This window comes from Amphibalanus amphitrite, unplaced genomic scaffold (assembly GCF_019059575.1).
Source record: "Amphibalanus amphitrite isolate SeventyFive unplaced genomic scaffold, NRLGWU_Aamphi_draft 000800F_arrow, whole genome shotgun sequence".
In the NCBI taxonomy this organism is placed as follows: domain Eukaryota; kingdom Metazoa; phylum Arthropoda; class Thecostraca; order Balanomorpha; family Balanidae; genus Amphibalanus; species Amphibalanus amphitrite.
Genome location: NW_024882294.1, coordinates 155,985 through 166,512, shown reverse-complemented (window position 1 = coordinate 166,512; position 10,528 = coordinate 155,985).

Here is a 10,528-nt window from a genome sequence, read left to right as displayed (position 1 = left end):
AACTTTCGCAGAGGAACTTATTTGATACCTAAAAAGTACCTACCCTTAGAGGCCTTAACATCCCTCAAACTGAAATATTTTATGTTCAAAATAATTTTAGAAGTTTAAATCCGGGCATTTTTTGCCCTCAAATCACTTATTTATTTACAAACACAGCAATTTTTGGTTCTAGTAGCCCACCTTTCGACTATGAGGTAGGGGAGAGCGGGGTCATTTGGCCGCCCGTGTCACTTTGGCCGCCCCATGTCTACGCGTTTTGACGGTCCCGAGCGATTATTTTTGAATATGGCGCCATCCGCCGTCATAAGAACTACTTTGGAAAGAAACTAAGGAAACTCGACGACGCCCAGTTTTTTGTAAAGCCAACGATATTTGAATTTTGGCTAAAAAACGTAACTTTTTCTTCTTTACGAAAAGTTGCATAGTGTCCCTTATTTGGGTGACATCAAAATTTTAACTTTATTGGTAGAACAATCTGGTGATTCAGGGAGCTGTCTGACCCTTTTGCAAGTTTAAGTAACAATTTTTGCTTGTCTGTGGACCCCTTTTCCTAAAAATGTCATATTGGGGTAAATTGGCCGCCCCATACGGGGCGAATTGGCCGCCCAGCGACTCAGTTGATTTTTTGCCTAGTCTTCGAGCGACGCGCTGCGCTGGCTAAGTTCTGCCACTGAGGGTGGTAATGCGGCGCAGTCTAAATGCAAGGGACGACCTAACCAAGGTGTCCGCTGATTGGCTTTCGGCACCCGGCGGCAGATGGCGAACCCGTGATGTCACATCGACCTCTACCGGTGGCGGCGATTTTTCGTCGTGCCTAAGACGCCACCTTCAAGCGGAAGAACATCCGCGGGTTAAGAGATTCGAAGCGGCCGGGATATCCCTGCTATACCAGGATATCTTCAACGACGAAGACTGTGCCGACGGCGGTCTTCGCACCAGTTGTCGCCCCAGCGACGGCAGATCAGCACGCCGCGGCCCCGGCCGTGCTCCAGCCGCCTGCCGCGGCTGTGCTCCAGCCGCCAGCCCCGGGGCCGGCCGTGCTCCAGCTGCCTGCCGCTGCCGTGCTCCAGCCGCCTGCCGAGTGCCGCGGCTGTGCTCCAGTCGGAAGCCCATGGAGTCCATCCGACCACTTCCGCAGCTGCGCATCAACGTTCGAAAAGCCGGTTGGAAGAAAGGGCGTTCTAAAATCATGACTAACAGCCCGGAGCGGACGGCTTTGGATGACGAGCAACAGGCACGTATGGCGAGGAGCAAACAGCGGGGTCCACAAGCTGGACCGTCGAACCATCGAACGTCGGGAGCTGGACCGTCGAAGAAACAGGGGCGCAAAGGTGAAAAACAGTGAAGCGCAGTGATGACTGGACATGTGTCCATGTCGTCGGGACCGTATTTTACATTGGATGTGATCTGAAGTGCTGGGTCGAAGACGGGGCCTGCTGGAATCGTTTTTATTTCGTGTTTACGAACAAACAACTCGTGCACAAAGGAATTTTTTGCAGTGCGATTGTCTAAAGCAATCTACGATTTGGCAGCCATTACAGTTGGCTGTTGTTATCACTGGGCAGTGCTCAACTCATGAGTCGTAAGCTCGTAAATCAAATGTGGCTCCTCACTTGCACTGATTCAAATGAATCGAGCGTAAGCCTAGTCCTTTGAAAAATTAAGGATTTCAGGCGAATCAACGATGAGTCACGATGCTCATCATTTGTGTCAGCATTGGGGCATCTGAATCGTCACATCAGTCATGCGTCGAGTCAATCCAGAATTCATGAGTTAAGCACAATCTTGGGCGTCAATATTTCAGGTTGTCTCAGCTCTATAATAGGTATATCTCTGAATCACATGCCCGGCCAAATGACCCCACTCCCCCGGCCAAATGACCCCGGTACCGGGGTCATTTGGCCGCCGTGCAGTATTTGAAAGAACGGTTAATTACCACCGAAACGAGATGTCCCGGCATGATGCAAGTAATAAGCCAGAACAACAATTGAACGCCCCACACCCCTCCATGGAAAAATCGACCAAACGCGCACTGGTTTTCTCAAAATATCGTTTTTACAAAAAGGCGGCCAAATCGCCCCGTTCTCCCCTATTAAATCAGCGTGGCAACTTGCTCCCTCTTTGCTCCCTCGGGTATCTAATTCCGGAATTCTTAAAAACAAGGAAAGTATATATCGAGTTCTCTTTTATACCTATTCATTTATGTTTTAATGGTGATTAAAATATGACAAATTTTTTAATTACATTTCATATAAGAAAACACGCAAAACAATGAAACAAAAATAACTACGGCAGATAATTACCTTCAGGTATCTAATTCCGACCAATCAGCACCTCAGTAGGATATGACGTCATACAAGAATGGTGGTGAAGGCCGTTTGCAGTCCCGGCCGGTAGGTCACGTGACCGCCGGGCGCCTCGGGTCACGCGGCGGTCGGGAGTCGGACGCGGGGCGTGGTCGCGGGCGGACGCGCGGGGCATCATGCTTTGCTTTGCTTGCTTTGTCAACTTCATATAACTTACTATCGCATTCGTGTGAAAGCCAAACACTGCTCACTGCTCAGTGCCTTTAGAAATTGAGTTTTGGAAAGCTCAAGTCCCTATAGCTCCTCAGGTCGGCAACAGTTGAAGCCTCATCTGAACCCATGTCAAAAAAACGAGGGTAAGGAACCTTGTGTTGCTTTTTCTTTTACCGTCATAATTATCTCAAACCATCACAATTTTGAGTTGCCACATTGTCTGCTTCACTACATTCGTGTAAAACTTGGGTGAAGGCTGGTGGCTCAAAGAAAGGTGAAGATATTTCTTTAAGTGCCTAATCCGTGAAATTGAAATATCCCGGCTTTACAAATCTACACTTTTCATTTTCTCCACGATACATTTTTTAAAATTGTTTAAATTTTATCTACATTTGTTAAAATCGGGGCTTTGGTTTTGTGTAAACTAGATCATAAAGTTTGCTATAGTTTTGTGTAACCTGATGACTGAAGAAAATAGTAATTTTGCTAAAATGATGTGCGGAAATTTGTTGCTTTCCAAATCAAATTACTCATACCTATATTTCATTCAAAATTAGGAGGCATTATTACTGTTTTTTCTTGTAACATGAACTGAGTTTGGGTACGGTGCTCCGGAAACGTTGTGGAACTTTAACCCTCTAATGCCCACACATAGTTCCACGGTTCCTAAAATTAGCACCTTGTAACATATGATTCATTTTGGGTCCCTTGTTCGAAATCTGGAGTCCAATATTTTTTCGCAGTTCAAATTTCGGAAATAAATTTTGTATCAAATATGATACATTGGGCATTCCACTTGGTAATTTTTAGTGGTATCAGACCACACAGAAGGAAGTGAAGACATAGATGAGAAAATATATATCATTAAAAATTTCAGTGATAAAAGTGGCAGTTAAAATGTGTAAAATGCCAACAAGACATCCTTTACTATGCACTTTTTATCAGAACATTTTCTTAATATTTCATTGGCATCCTTCTTGTATCAAAATGTCCTTTCAGTCGGTGCTTAGGGAACAACGCTAATCATAGGCATCTATTTACGAGTGCCTTCTATTCCTTCAATTTCCACGATACAGCGCGTTGCACTTGTGCAATTTTTTCATAATTCAGACATGTGGGCCGTGCTTCTCAAACGTAGATGCGTTATGCACACTTGATATAGAAATGAAGACCTTACAGTTGGCTCGCGGTAATTGGTTGAAGTGAAGCAGTTCTGATGCAAAATGCTGGACAGTCTGCCGACGGACCGGGATCAATGCCAAAGACGATGTTGGTTTATCTTCATGATAGCCGGACAATCTCGGGTGACTGAAACTCTCAGCCTGTGAATCGTCAGTTAGTACTTTGACTGGTCGTGCGGTCCTGATGTCATCGGCGTCAGTATAACAGCCGCGCACTGACCAGTGCAATAACCGTTGTACGTGTCAGACAACACAGGTACAGGTAACTGTGCACCGATCGGCAGGAACTTGCACAATATTCATTGACCTCATATGGAGGTGAGCATACGCATTATTACGCAATGCCGCAACTTTTATTCTTATGGTCAGTACAAAAGTAGTATCCATGTTAATTTAGTACCTATAAATCCTTTTTGTTCAGTGGCACTCAGCTACCACAGTTGGCGGTATATGTCAATATATGACAACAAATGACATACCTGGCAGTGAAAATGCTTACCAGGTGTCAGGCACCTGCTGGAACTTGGCAGCAGTGCATGGTTGCCTACTTCTTAGATAGGAAATCAAAGGAACCACGCCCTTCGGTCCGGAGTCTGTCTTGTCATCGTCGAACAGTTGCAAAACCATATTCCTATGAGCGTTAGAAAAGTCGAGATGTATGAGGCATGTAAGGCCACTCATATAGAAAGCTAGATGTTGGAAGATTGACAAGGATGAGAGGCGGCATAAGCGTACCAATATCGTTATGACATTTTAAGTCTGGAGCGAAATAGAGTTATCTGGCGCAAGAGGTGCGAACTTCACAAATTTATGCATCTTGTATCATCGTCGTTTGCAATGACGCACAGGCCATTGCAATGCTTATCACCTGAGAAAACTATGGTATTGGCACACCGTATGTTGCAGCGGCGAAAATTTCATAGAAAATATTGGAGTGCTATGCCCACTGTATCATATCTAGTATCCCCAAAAATAGGGGTCCATATCTTTGACCCTGAAAAAGTTGCGATGTTTTGCAACATACTATGATATATGTTGAACATTTGTCTCACAGTATGCCAAGTTTCTTTCCAAATAACTAATTTTTTGTTTTCTAAATGCTTAAATTTACACTTGCATCTCAAATTGATTTTCGGCAAAGGACAAACTGACCCTCTTCAAAATCACCTGGTGGGAAACTGAGAAATCATTACTTAAAAATTTTGCCACCAGGTGGTTGCCAAGACGTACCACTTCTGATACAGCAGGGTTTTCAACAATTTTCACCTCTATGATTAGCAGGCGAATTTTCTGCAAATTGACTTACAGATATGATACCGGGGGCACTAGAGGGTTAAGCTAGCTAGAGCAGCAGTTTCCATAAAAATTGTTTAGATAGTTGACATGGCTTGTTGACAACTCTTTTGCTGTTTCTAAAAAAGTGAAAAAATATTTTCCTGCATTAAGCACACAAGGCATGTTATTCTCATAAGCTATCGAATGTGTGTGTGTGTGTTTTTTAAGCTGTTTTTTTAAGCTTTTAAGCTGTAACTTCAGTTACTTCACTTTAGAACATATTGCCCAGAATGCGTCACTGATCATGAGCTGGTATATCATATCATATGTAGCAAATACATAAATGAGAATAGTGTGTCATGAATTTTTGTGCATGCTTCTGGATCATCTGTAATTACATCAAAGGCTCGGCTCAAGAGTGTCCTGCCGACCAGCTTATGCCCAACCCTTTCTGTCCGCAGAACGTCGCCTGCGACTCCCGCACGCCGTTTGCCCCGGCCGTCCGTACTGGTCTTCGCGCTGCGAGCCGCGCTGGAGTTCGCGGCGGCGTCGTGGAGCTCCCATCGGGACGGCGTGTGATGCCCGCGTCGAGCTTATAAGCCGTGAGCTTCGATTGGCGGCTCACGCGGTCACCAGCTGTATGTACAGCCTCGGCCCCGACGACCCCGCTAATGGCCGAGACCGGCATACCCCCGGCATGGGTCCGCTGTCCGGCGCAGCGCTGGCCGCCCGCATGCTATGCTACTTTTGGCTGTATCGCTGCCCAGCGGGAGCGCGCTCCACGCTGCGGAAGAGGTACACGTTGCGACCCGACTGAGGAGTGAGAACTGCAACCGGATGGTGACACGTCGGCCTCTGCGCCCTGGCCGGGGCAGGCGTGACCGACGTCACAGTGGAGGAACGCCCAAACAAGACCAGCCCACCGTCGGAGCAGCATGGAAATATCATGTTCTGCCTGGACGTCGGACCCGGCGGCCGCAGTGCACCTGCACACGTGCGGAGAGGGGCGCTGGAGGCTACTCTGGAGCTTCTGCCATTCCGCGGCGCGACTGCTGGCAAAACGGCGGCGATTGAGGCGGTTGGGAACAGCTGCAGCAATGGTGATGGCGGTGATGGCGACATGGCGGTTTGGGACTTCATCTCAGCGCGGCCGCCGCCCAGGCGCCGCTGCGCCCGGCTGCTCAGCCACCTACCGGATGGCGGGGTGGCCCTTACGGCCCTTACGCCCGTTCGGTCTGCGGCCACGTTGTGGGGTGGCGGTCGCGGGGTTAGCGGCGTTGGACTTCGTCCTTTATCCAGACTGCACCGTACCATCTGAACGGATGGATCTGCCAAGAAAGATGACTTCCAAGGCGGCTATGAGGCGATCACAAAGCTTCACCAAGAGCTTCTCCTTCATGGGGCCGGCCGGCCGTTAAGTCGCAACACCGGCTGCCGAGTGCCAAGAGCTGCGTGCGCTGGCGCCGACGCGTTGTGGGCCGCGCTGCTGACGCCCAAGCTGCGATATCAACCATCTATGAATAAGTGGCAGCGGTGGCGGCTTGTCAGTTGTTAACGTGCCTTAACAGACGTTGCGAATAGCCCGCGTTGGAATCGCATGGTTGGGAACACAACGCAAGTAAAAATGGGCTTCCTTGATGAACCTACTTTTTAAGCATTGTAGCCTTTGTAATTTTGGATGTTTTGCTGTAGATATTATTTTCTACATATATACTATATAGGCACTCACGTGCTTTAAATCGCGCAATGCAATTGAACCATGGTAAAGACAATGATAAATGAACTGAGAGCTGACATGCCCCATGCTTTGTGTGTGTATGTGTGTGTGTGTGTTTTTTTTTTTTTTTTTTGGCGAGTCGATAAAAGTGGTTTTGGACACTGGATGAGTTTTTAGGGGTGTGGTGAGGGGGGATGTAATTCCACAGAACTTCTGTCAGATTCACTAATGCAGTAGGTCTGTGCGGTGTTTAGTTATCGGAGCATTCTTTGAAAGTCGTGAATAGGGCCACCGAGTACCTAAAGCCGTGATATTCCCCCACAAAAACTTCTTTTAAATAACCGGGGATAGGTACATGAGCAGAGTAAATGCTATTACGAACGCCTATCACAATGCTGAGTGAATAGGAAAATCCATAGATGGAGAATTGTGCCGCGTTACGGGTGCTCGGGCGCAGCCAATCCACCGTTACCCCAGCGGTGACCTTGACCCGCATCGTCTGTCTCGGCTCCAAAGCCAAACCGGCGTGGAATTGGGAGCGTTCGAGCACTCATGGTCCAGCGCAATTCTCCACCTAAATCCATTCCTGATACACATTTGCTTGCTCATAGTCATGTAACCCCGGTAAATTCACCCAACTTTCATATTGGTCGCTCCATAGACAGATGGCCACAGAGATCAACTTAAAAGGCCATTGTTGCATTCATTTAGTGGAGATCATTAAAGGGACCCTCCCACCTTCAAAAAAGTTAATGAATTGGCACGAAAGTGATGTCGCTCGGTTCAGAAAGAGCGAAAACGAATATCTACCAAATTTCATCGAAAAATATTCACCGGTTTTCAAGATATTAGACTTTTACTTTTGTTTACTTTTTGGGATCTCCGCTGTTTCTAGCGACTTTATTTGAAAGTGCGGCATTTGTTGCGCGCAAAACAGCATATACCACCGCGTGCTACCAAACGTTTTAGTAAAAGATTTAAAAATCGTTAGATCTCCGCTGACGTCACAAATTCTAAGGGGGCATACCAATGCACTAGCCCCTTAGAATCCGAAAACTGCAAGTTTGAAATTCCATATCTCCGAATTAAAGCATTTGTCGATGTTGTGAGTGCCTAAACCGGTATTTGCAGGCCATGGCCACCAATTTGGCTATCTCAACTCAAAACTAATGTTAAGGTGGGAGTGTCCCTTTAAAGAGCCGTGACAGGCCACAAGTCGCGTGACATCATACGTGTAACGACCAATGACGTCGGCCTGCAAAACCCAATGGAAGCGGCTAGCAGCGTGCAATAAAACAGGGCGCTGCTTTCTAAATGTCTGTCGTGCGCCATAAATGAATATATTCTTTGTAGCCTGGCAACTCAGTATCTTTTTTTAACTATTGTACTAGTATTTAATAATTTCATAATTTTATAATCGTGCTTACGCTTTATGTTGATATTAGTGATAAATCCTTAGATAAAGTAAATCAATGTGATATTTAATAGAAAAATAGCAAACTAACGCACCATTCATTCGAAAGCTGGGGAACCTACTAAAAAGAACTACTAAAATTCCTGAGGAACCAAAGGATCAAATGGGGATTAAATAGATGCCTGCTATTCCGTCGTGAAAACGGCCACTATATACAATTTTCAAAATTATCAAAATTTCGAAAATCCGAGATGGCAGTTTGATAGCGCAGTCTATTCTGAGTCCTCTCATGCAAAGAAATTGGATCTAGCTTAAAAACTGATCTCTTGGGAGCGATTGCCGTGGTTCAATGTTTTGCGTCGAAATCGGCCGAACATGACGTCACTCTGACGTCATTTCCGGCCGACCTATGGTAGGTTCGAAGTTCAAATTTTGACACAAGGTGTCAAATTAATGCAGCCGAAGGTACTGAAAGTTTGGCGTCGATACGTCAAGCGGTTTGGAAGTTATTGCAGAAAAACGGGAGGGGGGGGCTATAAATAGCCCCCCCAGTGGGGCGCGGGTTAAAAAGTGGCCATCCTCGCCCAGGTGCGGGCGAGGGTTAACCCTCACACTTTCTGGGGTCGGTTAGATTCCTTGCGCAATGCTGTGCCGTTAAATTATTTTTTTATTATGAAGGCATTCTGTTTTATTGTCGAAAGTGACAAAGCCAGAAATTTTCGTCGATTTCGGACGCCGCGGGGAAAATTTACATACAATGTCACCCTGCTCGCCTGGAACCACCAGTAGGGTCAGGTGACCCACCATTTCTTTATTAATATTAAAAAAATTAATTCATGGCATCCGAGCTGTGACGAAAAATAAGTGGCCTAAATCCGATGAGAAAACTGGATTTGGGGGTACCCTGGGTTTGGCTTCTGAGCCTCTGGTCCCCCAGTGAAAATTTCTTAGAGGAGGCCCTGGCGTGGTTCGTAAATTACCGCTTCCACGATTGGAGGCCCCTAATTGCTTGGAGGCCCCCACTAAATGGAGACCCCCTTGGACGTTTGGGACCCCAATGGTAATGTCAAAGTTTCACCCATGGGGGAATCCCGATCGGGATCGGAGTTAAGCGCTTGTTAAAACGTCATAAGGCGGTCCGGATACGTGCGGGATCTCCCAACCGACCGTGCGGGTTTGGGATATCCGGACCGTTCCAACCCGTACAAAGTGTCTCATTTCCCAATCCTGTCCCACTCCGGTCCCGATCGGGGTGGTGCGGGCTGAGTCCGAAAATCCCGATCGGGAACGAAGTGGGATTGCTGGCTGGGGATGTCCCTGTCAGTAGGTAACTGACACCTGGGTCAGTACAGCTATGAGCCACAATCTGTCATAATCATGTATAACGAATCGGATGGATTTCGCTCGTTTACGCGAAGCAGGACGCATTATTCAGCATCTTCACATAGGCTTGTGATGTTAACCCTCGCCGGCCGAGGGGGGGGGGCGGGTGCCGCCCCCCCCATAGGGGTTTTCGCGATAGCTCCGAACACGCTGGCGATAGAGAGCTGAAACTTGGCATACCTGACCTTTGATTCAAGCCGGATCTTTTGACTATAAGTCAATGGGGAAAAATGAAAACTGCTATTCTGGCGCCGGGAAGATCTCGAACTATCTCAAGCACGCAGAATCGGGATTTGATGCACTCCTTGCAAGGTTAGATGCGTCACGTTTGCAATGTTGACCTTGCGTGACGTCATTTATGACGTCATCAAGGTCATATTAGTTTTTCGTCAATAACTATTGATCAAATTAACCCTCGCCCGCACATGGGGGGGGGGGGTGGTTGCCACCCCCCAGGCAGTCTTTCTGCTCTGCACTCAACATTTTTAGAGCTAGAAGGCTGATTTTTCGTATAGCTGCTCGTCTATCCTTTCTTGATGTCCACTGAAAATTTCAAGTTTCTGTGATTTTTGGTTTCGGAGATATGACCTTGTTTTTCAGGTCATGTCATGACCCAAATGGCCAATTCTCAACATCTTGCGTTTGCCATGGGCCTTGTGAGCTTTTGACACCCTGATTTCGGCCTTTTTTGCCAGTCTTGCCTCCCACCTATCATGGAACATGTTGTTCGACGATGCACAGGGGTCAAGGTCAGGGTCAAGGTCAACCTAGGTTATCTAAGATAATTGCGTTTTAGGCAAGCTGAATTTACTTTTTGTGAAGTTTTTTGACTGCATTTTTGGTAAAAGCTTCTCAGAGCATGATTTCATGTGATATGGACCCAAAAACAATCGGTGCACACATCAGTACCTATACACACAGACACACACAGACATACAAACACATATAATTGACCTTGACCTAACTTGATCTGAAATGACCTCAGCAGCAAAATTCTGGTCGGATAGTGTGACAAAGAGGTTCTAGCTGGCTTGGCACC